The sequence below is a fragment of the Malurus melanocephalus genome, unplaced genomic scaffold (assembly GCF_030028575.1).
Source record: "Malurus melanocephalus ecotype Western Australia unplaced genomic scaffold, MMel_1.1 scaffold_297, whole genome shotgun sequence".
Lineage (NCBI taxonomy): Eukaryota > Metazoa > Chordata > Aves > Passeriformes > Maluridae > Malurus > Malurus melanocephalus.
Genome location: NW_026623529.1, coordinates 947,982 through 960,330, shown reverse-complemented (window position 1 = coordinate 960,330; position 12,349 = coordinate 947,982). Strand labels below are relative to the sequence as shown.

The 12,349-nt window shown below is 39.2% G+C and overlaps 1 protein-coding gene across 1 annotated transcript in view; it reads left to right on the top strand.

Annotated features, from left to right (window-relative positions):
* The first annotated feature begins 10,969 nt into the window (after nucleotides 1–10,969).
* Nucleotides 10,970–12,349, top strand: part of ARPP21 (cAMP regulated phosphoprotein 21) — a 138,827-nt gene continuing 137,447 nt past the window's right edge. The window contains exon 1 of the mRNA XM_057376972.1: nucleotides 10,970–10,992. The gene's annotated coding sequence lies outside the window, so the exon portion shown is untranslated. The remainder of the gene's footprint in view (nucleotides 10,993–12,349) is intronic.

The window sequence follows — 12,349 nt, the reverse complement described above, 5'->3', positions numbered from 1 at the left end:
GGAAGTTTCACATATTTCTTCTTTTATAATGAATCATAACAAGAATGTAAATATTAATTGCAATCTTTCAAAAAGTAGGAAGTTTCAGCTACTGTTTTTGGGTCACTCACTGTGCAAATAAACACTTGGAATATCATAGGAAAAGCTGCTTACACATGGAGCATTTCTCAGTATAGAAATACTTTGTCCTATACTGTTTTATTTAGGCTATACATATAAATAGAAATCAGCTGCTGAGAAAGGAGTTTACTGTGCTAAATCATACTCTTTTATTTTGCTACACAGCTAATCCTGGCAAGACTAAAAAATAGTTAATAGGCAGTCTGTACGATCTTAAAAGATGACATTTGGAAATCCTGCAGTCATATTAGTCATTAGCCATGGCAATATTCTGCCATAAGGCAATGAGTCAGACGATTGATTAGAGAACCTCATCATGATATACCCTCCGGCATGAATATGGAGAGAGGGGAAGAAAAATGAGAAAGGAGAGTGCATGGGACACAGGACAGTAACGTGGAACAATAGAAGGGCAAAGAAAGTCGGAAATAGTTTACTTTTTAGAGGTAAGGGGTAATGGAGAAGAGGGAAATAGCATAGATCGTGGATCTTGGGGACCCACAAGGTGTGCTACCATCATGCTTTGCAAGTGAAGTCCTGTATCACTGGAAAATCTGATTTTTTCTTGCACTCCTGGCATGGCATCTTGCTCTAGACATGAAGCAGCTGTTGGCTACCTTCCTTACAGGCTTTCACTAAAAGTCTTGGAGAAGACTGGCATTGAAACTCTGTCTGCTTTGAACTCTGCCCATTTTCTGAAATGGATGTGTAGCTATGTATGACTTTACCAGCTCTCATCATTTGTGCTGAGGAGCATCAGCAAAACAAACAGTGCACAGAAGCTGACAAAAGGCCTACAGGGAAAACTGGACAAATGCTCACCCTAGAAAAAATTGCTAGGCACTGCAATTAAAAGGAAAGATCTCTGCTATTTAGCAGTTTGTGATGCTCTTACTGGTGGCTGTGCTATGACTCCCCGCTGCTGTTTCAGAAATCAGCACATCACTTTTAACTGTGATCATCAAGTGTGCAGCGCTGCGTACCTGCCCTATCCTTGCAGCCAAGCTTAAAAGCTGCCAGCTCCTGGTAGGAGAAAGGCAGTACACAGAAAATACAGTGCACTGTACAAAGTATTGTATAAACAGTGAGAGTGAGAGATTAGGCTAAGTGCAGCTAAGATTTTACTGCAGGACCTATTTTTATTTTTTTTTCATAATTCATGTCCCTAATGTGCTATTCTCCATAGCAGAGTATAACGACCTAAGGACCTTGTCTGCAGTATTTCCAAATGACTGGGTCTGTGTTGCTTTGTTCTGAACCAAATTCATCTAGGTCCTCAAGTGACATGCAGTTCTATCAAAAATTGGTGAGCTTTGTAGTTTTACTCCTGCAGATTTAGTCCCATTTTTTCAATATACTCATATGATGAGCAGTCAGAGGTGCTTGCACCTTCAGTGCAGGGGAGCTTGACAGCAACATGTTCTCCATAAAAGTCTTTCATGGTGTTCACTGGCTTTCCTGGCTTGCAGGGCTCATCTCTGTTCTGAGGCATTTCAGGAAAGAGCTTCCCAGTTTTGTTTATGTTTATTGAAAAGGCATTACAGTTATAATCGGGGGAAAAGCTGATTTGTTGGGGTTTTTTGGCTTATTTTTCTAAGTATTCTGATTTGTATATCTGAATTTGATTTGTATGAAAATACTCTCCCTGCGATAAACACTTACTATAACTACTTTATAAATCAAAATGAATAATTTATTGTTTGTTCTTTTAAAAATGGTGTTAATCAATACAAAACATTTCAAAAGAATTCATATGGATGATATTATTGGCAAACAAGATTGCTTCCAAGATCAATGTAAAACTCCCACCGTCTTCAATGAGATTGTTTTCAGACTGGGATGTAGGAGGCTATATTTTTGCAGGCAGCCACCACACAAGTTCATGATGATGGATGGTTCTTTCCCTAGAATTACAATAGCCAGAAGAAAGATCAGAAGAGGCAGCTGTGAAGAACAAAGGCACCAGGAAATGGGGTGAATTTCTCAAAAGGATCAGTTTAATAAAAGGTAGAATCAGGATCAGAGCCCTGATATTTGAAGTCAAGGCCTGGCTTCTGCCTGATGATGTTGCCTCACACTCAGCTTTCTCGGGTGGTGCACGGCACATTTTTTTTGGCTCATATAGAGAGAGATCTCATGTAGCGTGCAACAACAAAATCAATTGTAAGAATAAGCTTCAGCAGATTACTTCTCATCACCACTAATTAGCTTTCATAGTGGCATCTTGCCTTTCTCTCTGCCCTATCCCCATGCTTCTGAAGCACTTCCCCTCTCCATCACTCACTTTTATAAGCCGTGAGGCTCTCTTGACTTAGGCAGAAAAGGCAAATGGGAAGAAGGCTTCATACCTCACATGCTCATGAAAGCAGTGGCTCAGGGTGCCAACTAACACGGTAATGGATTTGAAAGAAGATTTCTGTTTACCRTGCCTGTCTCACTTTCAAATTATTWAATAAGTATTTCCTTCTTCTTAAGAAATCTGAAAGGCCTATGTCTAACTCATCTTTGGGGGAACATGGTGATATAAACACATTTAATTAGCTTAAACAGCTAGAATTTCATGATACAAATATTACAATAAACAAAAATACTGTTGAAAGCTACACAGCATAAGGATAATGCCATATGCCATTAGAACGTATTTATCTTAACTGTCATATTAATTGGTTGATCCTGTGGGCTGTAAATTTATCATAAGTCTGGTCTGTATTAAGAATGGATCATAAGATTGTAACTGCAAATCCTCGGGCCACTTAATAGGTAAAATTAGGTGTCCCATTAGTCACAATTGTGACTAATTTTACCTATTCTGACATTATTATGAACATTGTTTTAATATCTTTGTATAAAGATTAGCTCAGCTCTTTTATGATGTTTGTGCCTTACTCTGTGATGTCTCATTTCTTTTGTGTAACTGTTATTACTAACAGTCAGTACATGAAGGGGTCCAAGGACTACACTCTTCTCTTTAGAGCACAATTATTCCTGGATAACATTGGAAAACTATGACAGTGTCTAATAGAAACTATTTTACATGGCGACAGTCATCAAGATTAGCAGCTACTGTTCATTAATCACTGAAATTTAGAGAAAATTATCTGCACTGACAAATACAAAAGAAGTTAAGGTCCCATTTTTTAAGAGCATATAGGACATCTCTTATGCCATTCAAAGATTTTTTGAGTTCTTTCTGCAATTTCTTTATGGGCATGTAAAGGTGACTGAGGACTATAATATGGCTCTTCGTGACAGCCTCACATTCTCCGCCCAAAATATCAGGAGGCTTTGAATATAAAATTACATATCCTATAGATATCTTAGTCCAGGGCTCTTGACCCCAGAGTCAGCAAAATAAGATGAACTGCAATAGCAGTTCAGAAAGCAGATGAATCATGAGAAAACAGACTTCAGGAGGGCTTTATTTACACAGAGCAGCTGTACAATATCTGAGGGAAAATGGTGAATCCCTGAATCACATGTTGATTAAAGCTGGAATGGTTGGGTTTTTTTTTTTGATTGCAAAACAAAGTAACTTTATTAGAATCAGAAAACTAATTTTGTTCTGAGACCTACTCTCTTTCTGCATCTGTGTCTCTTTCTTTCACGTCTGCTACTCGTTAAATTTCTGCCAAGAGCCTGCCTGCCCTCTAAAGCTCTGCTTCTACCTTTGGATTTAAAGAAATAATAGAACAGTTTTATACTTTTTGCTTCATAATGCACTTCTAATAACTCATTGTAACATACACAGCATGCAAAACAACATTAAAGAGAATGGGTTTTGATTAATCTGAGTTTCGGTTTTGTTTTTAAACTGCAGAACATTCTCTGATGTTAGGGAGTTTCATAATTCAAATTGCTGATGAGTTGCAGCCCTGAAATGAGAGCTTAAATGAAGATAGTAGTATGATCAGATAGCTTACTCTAATGACCTTGGATCAGGCTCTGAGAAAATTTTAAGTTATTTGCTGTGTAGGACTTCCAAATACCCAGACCAAAGTATAGTTACCATCCATGAGAGTTTTCACAATGCTGAAGCTACACTGTATGGTTGTGTTGTACTGAACTCCCTGGAATTATTTAATGCTATATGCTTCCCGAGTTTTCCATGAGACTGGATATTGATTAGGCATTTAAAGTATACGGTGTTACAAAGAAAACAAACCAAATTTGAAAAAGGCTTTCCTCACAACAAAGCAAATTTTCTCATCTTCAACAGATCAGCAGTAGGTAAATGTCTCTGACAAATTAATCTTCATCATTCTAGGTGTTCTATGCTTGGTTTAAATGAGTATGTCATTCATAGCTGGATATCCATCAATTCATTCATGATATTATGGGCTATTGTCCCATTTGGGACTATATTCCTTGTGCATATTTGCATAGATACTGACTCCTGTTTTACGAATATGGGAGAGGCATAAAAGGGAACTTGCTAGGAAAAACAGAAAATAAATTTTTTGTATGTACAGGTTCCCCCCAACCTTAAGGTCAAATTTGCTAGCCAGAAAATAGGGTAAAAGTTGCCACACATTTTAACTAACCAATTCTTTCTCCTGTGACTGTCAGTAAATTTACCTTTGGCTGCAGGAATCCAATTTCTGTTGGCAGCATAGGCATTGAGACATGTACAGCTTGTGCAGATTGCAGCCTGTATCAGTAGTTAGTGAGCTCTGAATTTCATTGCTAGGCTGTTCAGTGCCCCCACAATGTCTTTCAAAGTCTTCTAGGCTCTGGTTTATTGTATTACCTTTGGCAGTCTGAAATGCAGTAATTTATATTTGTCACAATTGCCCTTCAACTGGTGTGGTGCTCGTACAACCTTGGGCTTTTTTGTCTTGTCTTTTTTTATCAGTGAAGGAGTCCAGTATTCTGAATAATTAAACCCACCCATAAATAGTTGATCTTGGTGATACAGCACACCACACTAAACATCTTATGTAAAAACCATGTATTTTTACTTCTACCCTCTCATTTGCTTGAACCATATTAAAAAATTCTTGTCATGAAAAATTAAAGATGATAAGAATAGCCATTATTATCCTGTTTACTACATGCAGCTGATGCAGAGATATTTAGCTTTCTCCTGAGGAATGGTTTGATGTATATTTGTTTTCAATTAAATTTGCATATGCCACTTTAAAGAGAAAGATACTTTATTTATCTCTCTATTTGCTTTCACCAAGGAGGGAATAAAAGTTCCACACTTCCCCCCGCCTTTCCTGCATCACTGCAGGAGAGCTCTGTATTGTGCATCATAAAGAGATTGGGAAGCTGGGTAATTAATCATGGGCTTTTATGTAATAGAAAGTTTAAAATTCATTAGCTTTATATCGGAGCGAGCGTTATGAGGGAGAACATGTTGTGAATGAGAGGGAGAGCCTTATAATTAAGGAAGTGTGTAAATAATAATGAAAGTCATTAGTGCCATTCAGTTTCTAAGAATGTCATAACGTAATTGGAGCATTAAAGTGAAATTTGCGATGACAAACATTAACGATACAAAAGAGAGAAAATGTGGTTATCTTTAGTTTGACAGATAATGTCAGCTTTCTTGCAAGGCCCAGATGGTGCACAGGAAAATGTTATGAACGGTTTTGTTTTAATATTTTGTGATATGATATTTGGGGATGCGATGTCACAAACACACGAGGAGGTTTACATTTGTGAACCAATAGTGCCTTTGAGTACAGAATCCAACGCTGAGCGACCGGAGCAATATAAAGGGAAAATCTTGTCACTGATGCAAGATTGTTGTTCCAATAAACGTGAGTCGCAGTGTAGCACGTTATTATGTGGCAGTGAAGTTTTCTGTCTGTCTCTCTCTCTCTCTGGATATGCACTTTGAAGTTTTCTTTCCTTTATTAAAAAAAAAAAAATGAAAAAAGAAAAGAGAGGGGGAGGGAGAAAAGGAAGAAAATGATTTAACAATTATGCAGGAAATTATATGATGCTAAAATTGTACCATGTTCTGCTCTTTCAATGAAGGGACTTTCTACAGTTATTGCACATTGCAAAGGCTATAATTTTAGGGCGTGAAAAAATGTGGATTCCAAACAAAGGAAAATTTAAATATATCTAGTGGATAAGGAAAGGCGAAACAAAAAGAAGGCAGCTGGAGAAAATTTGAGGGAACAGTATTATTTTAAGGGCAGAGCATTAGAAATAACTGTGCTTAAGACTCCAAGACCTGAAAGGCCCAAGACCTCAAAATGATGGAAGCTTAAGCATCTGCCTTTGTGTTCAATCCATGAAGTACAATGTTGTGAGATTTCTTACTGCCCCCATCACTTTGTGTCGAATGGACCTAATTTTTACATAAGCAGTCATTCATTCTTTACTGCCTCTTTTCTGCAGCCCCAGTAGACACACAAAAGTTGATTCCAAATGTTGAAACACTGCAAGTTGCTGAATTAATGCTAATTAATCTCATATTTGACTGTTTTAAGGAACACTGGTCCAAAGGAGTGAAAGTAGAGAGGTGAGGGTGATTATCTGAGTAGGATTTTAACCCCTAGCTCCTTGAAAAACCTCTAAGACTCCCAACTGTAAGACAAAGGCCACATTTTTTCACCACTGACATTACTTGAGAGGCTTTTCAAATGACATACCAAGAATTATTCTTTGCTTACTGTAGGGCTGCTGCTACTTTTGGGATCTTTGAGTAGGATGGTTCAAAGTAGAGTCACACTGAATACGCCAAATTGTGGTCACATATCTGCTTTTTCTGGTCATTGTTACTGGATGAACAAAACCAGTGTGATGATACCTAAATGGTAAAAAGAGGTTGCCTCCAGTAGTTTGTAAAGGGCTGTWTTGGGAAAATGTGATTTAGCACTGGTTGGGATTTTTTGTGTGGTTTGATTTGCTTTGTTTAGTTTTGTTTTTTTTTTAGGTTGCTCCTCTTCTTTGGTGCATCTGCACACAGTTTTGTAGATAAAYCTCAACATGGCCTTGAAAGGGCCAAGTATTTAATTCCACATGGGTTGTGAGAGGAACTGATCTGTCAGAAAATTCTGTTACTCTCCTAACTCTCTCTATCATGGCGTGTATCCTCACCTCCTCTTGAACAAAATTCATGGCCAATGTTTGTTGTTTGCTGCTTCACCCACTGGGATGAATTAATAAGGGTGGCCAATGTGAGCCTCAGAGCATACACTGCAGCGAGGTAGGATGGCAGCAGGAAAGCAACAAACCCAGGCTACACAGATGCTGTGGCCAGGATTCTTTCTAGAGATACCAATGTGAGAAGTTAAATACCATTCCTAAAAATTTTAAGGGAAAACTGGAAAACTGGTATCTGGTTGAAGAGTGTCAACACAGTACTGTAGTATCAAGTCAATTGTTAAAAATACCTKCAAGGTAGATTTAGGCCTCATGTAAATTGGGAGCCTTCTCTTAAATTCTGACATTTAAAACATGCATTTCAGAGAAGACTAGACCTTCTAGAAGCAAAAGTTAAAAGGGCACCATGTACAGGGGAATTTCAAATGGAGAAGTTGGTAATTAGTGAGAACTCAGTTCCATGTGCTGACTGGCATAGCTAATCTGTCTTTTTTCACTTCCAAATCATTTGCCAGTTTAATACTCTAGATTTTCATGTCCAATCTTCTGGGTGTAGATTAGGGGTAGCTGGGGTGGTGGTCTTCTCTGAAATATACTTGGTTTTGAGTGTTAAACCAACCCTRCAACTCCACAAGCATGTTTTACTGCTCTTCTTAATATTGCTCTGGCAGGATTTCTATAAGGTAAGTGGGGATTCCTCTCAAGATTGKTTTTTTCCTTCTTTCCCCCTCTTTGTCATTTCCTGGATCCACTTGCTTACCCATGGTCCCTCGGCTTCCCTTCTTCCAGGACACCTGGAATGTGATGTTTTAGCAGAGAGGCAACATGCACCTATGTTGAAAGACTTTATCATCCACATTTTATTGTGGTAGCTGAAAACTGTCACCAAAAGCTTGTCTCCTGGCCAGGTGTGCTGGGAGGTAACCTGTGCATTTATACTTTGCACTCAACAAAGAGCTGCAATAAAGACTTGGTAGGATCTTGATGAGAAGCTGCTTTGTGCCAGTGAAGTTCTTTGTGACTCTTACGACTCCTATGCCAAGGGCTGTAACTACTCTCCAGCAGATGCTGTGTTTGTCATATGTCTCCTTGGAGCTACTCATATTTGTGAGCCAAGCAGTTCCTGGGCTCTCAGGTGACCCTGAGCCATTGGATTATTAAAGCTCATAAATCCTATCGAAAGAGTTTGGAATTTCCTCAGCCTGATTTCTTCCCTACAGTACTCTAATATGTGCAGGTAGTGCACATTCTCTACAATGAATCACAGATCTCGAGATAACCAAGTCACAGCCTGGGACTCTCTCTCCTCTTTTTCTCACCATTTTCTCCCTGGCCCATTCTAACACCGCAGTTCACAACACTTGCTGACTCTTCTTACTACACTTCCTTTTACTCACCACTGCATATTTTGTAGCTTTGTCCTATCATGCATGCCACACATACATATTATAAAAATCACCATTGTGCTAAGTTTCCGTATCAGAGATGTGTTTTTGTCCAGTGCAGCTGCGAGCTGCCCACTGCCTGAATATCTCACGCTGTCACAGCTTTTTCAGTGTTGTCAGTGAGTCAGGATACCAGACCTTTCTGTGGAATACTTTGGAACATCATTTTTGGAGCTGCCAGTCCATGAAACAGTCCACTCTCCCTCCTACACTGTGATCTGAAAGTCCTCCATTCCCCCTCCCTGTAAACATAAATTGAGGAAAAGGCTACATACAACATGGGAGAACATTTGCACAAATGCTACTGGTCAAAGCCAGAGTTCAAATTCCTGCTCATCTTCTTCTGAAAGTCACAGCTGAGCAGTGCTGCAGGAACTACAGTTTCCGGTCTTGTTGGGGATCAGGCAACTTTTTTTTTTTTTGTGGGGTGAAGAACTCCACACTGTAATATCCTTTTCAAGATACACAGATATAACACATCAAACACTTTGGGATTTCTAAAAGAAACTAAGAGGGGATTTGAAATGTCAAATACAAAGAAATGATTCTTTGCTTTCAGTGGGGGAAAAAAAAGCTGCCTCAGCCCCTCTAGCAACAGATTATATTTTTAAAGGGTTGTTCATTGATCTTTCTCCAAAGAAAGAATTGAGATTTAGGTACCTGATCTTAATCCTAATGAAATCCATTGCAAAATTCTTACAGACTTCATTGGGAAGAGCATAAAACTTAGTATTTTTTGTCAAATCTGAGCTACCGGTACATGCTTTACACAAATTGCTTGGGTAATTTTCCTTTACTTGAGATGTTGTAGCTGGAAAAATATTTCAGCTCTTCCCGAGAAGTATTTAAAACTGGAGCAATTTGGCTATATTTACGTATTGCAAAGTGCCATTTTAAACAGAAGTGCAGCATTTTTAAGTCCATCTGCAAATTGTGAATGATTAATTTATTTGTAACATGTAGGACATAAAAATGGAAAGAAGTATAAAAATAAAAAAAAAAACACCTAAAACTGATCTCTTTCACAACAGTTTATTCTAAAATACACCAACAGTTATCATACTGTTGTGCCTCAAACTGAATCATTCCATAACTCCAAAACAGAACAGACTATATATTAGGGTTTTTTGGTTTTTTTTTCCTGAGAAATAACTAGAAGCAGCAGAAATCTGTAACCAGTTGTGCAAGCTTTTCTTAATGTATTTAGTAACAGTACATGCCTTCTATCCCGAGAATCTGTGATTGCAGGACTGTTCTGCAAGAAGAAGCTCCGTATGTTTGTCTGACATTTCGTATTTCCAGTCCGATACTGGGTTTTGAGAGCCCAAGGTTTTATTTATTTCCAAGTGAAATTGAGATATCATTAGCTAGAAAGTGTGTGTGCAGTGAACAAGTAATGCAATCTGTTGTCATGCTTTGGCCAAACCTTGAGCTGAAGTGTTTGGTGTTGTCTGTAGGAATTTTGTGTACATATAGTTCATAYACCCTTCACCTCTATATGGTTGTTYYATTGCACAAGGACACTTGRCACTAYCAGAGTCCTAGAAAGCATGTGCTGCTGGTCAATTAATTAAATGATTTATTGAAGAAAGTATTCGGTAACACAGATCTTGTGTCTTTTCTTTTTTCCTGATTACCCTTGAAATTTGGTCACGGAACAGACAGAAAAAGGTGTCAGAGGTCTGAAGAGTTGATCAGGTTCTGTTTCTGATTAAACACACAGCTTCTGATGACTTTCATGAAGCTTAAATGGACAGTTATCCCTGTCTGTGTTTACAAATCAGGACAGGCAGCAGCAAATCATTGCCGTGGTTTGCCACCTCTTCATTATTACTATTGTACAATGATTGTGCAATGATTGTGATTTTTCTTTCTACAAAGAGAAGTCCTGAAGAAAGGGRTGCAGGCTGCATATTCTGTCAGATTAGTATCTGAGTGAGAAGGTCTGAGGTGACTTYTTAACAAAGGAAGGCAATTTCACTTATTTGCACATGCTGTGTTTGATGCTGCTCAGTATTCTGAGTTGAAAAACTACCTCGTGATACTGGAGTGATACTGSGTTTTTTTTCCTGATTATTTCCATATATGTTGCTGTAGCAGGCATCTTTTAGCATTTGATAACTTGCTCCAGGCACATCCAGCCACACAGGAGAGGGTGAACTGCCAGACTACAGCTTGGATTAATTTTTATCTACTTTTACAGATCTGACGTATAGTTTTGGCTCTTCCCATTCTGAAGACACTCCAGTATCTCAACGGTGGGAGACAAGCTGTGGACACGTGGCTCTTTTACATGTTCATTGCGTCTAGTGACTGGAGCAAGGTTCTGAAACATTCACTACTCCCATCCCCTTCCCTTCTGGAGGTGAGTTGCAAGCCATTTAGTGAAGGCATGAGTGAGTACTGCTTTTATGTTTCGGTGCAGCACGCATTCTCTGCCTTATCTATCCCTGCTGGGGAGTGAAGGAATGATGGGCAGCAGCCAGGTGARGTTCTCTGCATTTCACTGCATGTTYAGAATAGTTTTGATAACCATCTTGGAAAATTAACTTTGGTCCATTGTTTAGACAGATAAAACGTCAAATGGCAGAAAGCAAAGAACCAGTCCTTGCCCTGGCACCAGGTGTAGCACAGCCTTTCCGCTGGTTTTTTGCTCCCAGATAGAACTCATAGCACTGTGTGGGAATATGTTAAAGAATGAAATTAAAAGTAGATGGAGCCACACACGAACACTCTCGGAGGAAGCCATGTCAGGAGATGCATTAGCAGAACAGGTTTTGGTGTGCTTCTGATCACCTGAAGTGTGCGCCAAGAGCCAGCTAATGCACACCCTGTTGTGGTTCATCACTCACTGTATTCTTCCAGTCTGATTCCATYCAGCAGTCCCCAGTAAAAGCAGGTGTTTGTTTCTGAGGGGAAAGAGGGATTCCAGGGGTGCAAGGAGAATATCTGCTAAAGCAAATATTTTCTCCCGGCCTTCTGCATATTTGTCCATATTTACTGGTACACGAGTTCAAACACATTCATTAATCGCGACAAAGTGTCTTCTCTAACTAGAGCTTTTTGAAAACACATCACGAAAGGAGTGCATTTTTAACTGTGTATTTAAATAAGAATTGTCTGTCTGTGGGAGTTGGGTTATTTGTATCACCATAGACAGAAATGATCACTATATTTCATGGGACCTTGCTGCTTTGTACTTATTGACTGTTTATTTTTCATCCATAGGATTACTAATTGCAGCTAGCACCAGACGCTTCTGTCTCCTTTCAGGTTATTGTAGTAGAGGGCATTGTACCAGATGCATGGTTATTCACAGACATGCATTTCCAGCAGCTGAATTGCTGGATCTGCTCTAAGTGATCTATGGCAATTACATTTGGCGTTGTACAGCTATAATTTTACTGCATATTAATAGCCACCTAGCAAAGAGGTAAATGYCCTTTTCTCGGCTGGGTGCAGAATGAATGCCTGGATGTATTCAGTTGGGTAAAACGAGGCTCGGGTTTTAAACGCAAAGCAGCGGTTTTATGTATCGGAAACGCGTGTGTTGGTGAATTGCCTGTTTCMCTCTGCCTTGATGGTGTGCAGCAAGGCTCCGAGGGAAATATCATCAAGCCAGATCCTAGATAGAGACATGCTGGGCAGGGGAGGGGGAAGGGGATCATGTGCCCCATTTTTAGTGGTTCATCTGCTACCACCCAAAATCTGCTGCAGTCTTT